The sequence below is a fragment of the Nematolebias whitei genome, chromosome 1 (assembly GCF_014905685.2).
Source record: "Nematolebias whitei isolate Nwh7 chromosome 1, NemWhi1, whole genome shotgun sequence".
Classification (NCBI taxonomy): domain Eukaryota; kingdom Metazoa; phylum Chordata; class Actinopteri; order Cyprinodontiformes; family Rivulidae; genus Nematolebias; species Nematolebias whitei.
Window position 1 is genome coordinate 44,779,811 of NC_056498.1, and position 410 is coordinate 44,780,220.

A 410-nucleotide genomic window follows, 5' to 3' on the forward strand; every position below is an offset into this window, starting at 1 on the left:
TGTAGTGTAGTGTAGTATATTATAGTGTAGTGTAGTGTAGTATATTATAGTGTAATGTAGTGTAGTGTAGTGTAGTGTAGTATATTATAGTGTAGTGTAGTTTAGTCTAGTGTAGTGTAGTGTAGTGTAGTATATTATAGTGTAGTGTAGTATATTTGAAACGTTTCTAGATTTTTTTGCTTTGTTTTGTTTTTGTTTTTTTGAATGTCCAGAGGACCAGATTGAACTTTTTTGGATTTTTCTACCTGGATTATTGAGCAGCATCAGGATATATTATAGTGTAGTATATTACAGTGTAGTGTAGTGTAGTATAGTGTAGTATATTATAGTATAGTGTAGTATATTATAGTGTAGTGTAGTATATTATAGTGTAGTGTAGTGTAGTGTAGTGTAGTGTAGTGTAGTGTAGT

General features: G+C 30.0%; 1 protein-coding gene across 1 annotated transcript in view; it reads right to left on the reverse strand.

Moving 5' to 3' along the window:
- dntt (deoxynucleotidyltransferase, terminal) overlaps nucleotides 1-410 on the reverse strand; it is a 95,486-nt gene that overhangs the window by 45,854 nt on the left and 49,222 nt on the right. The window lies entirely within an intron of this gene.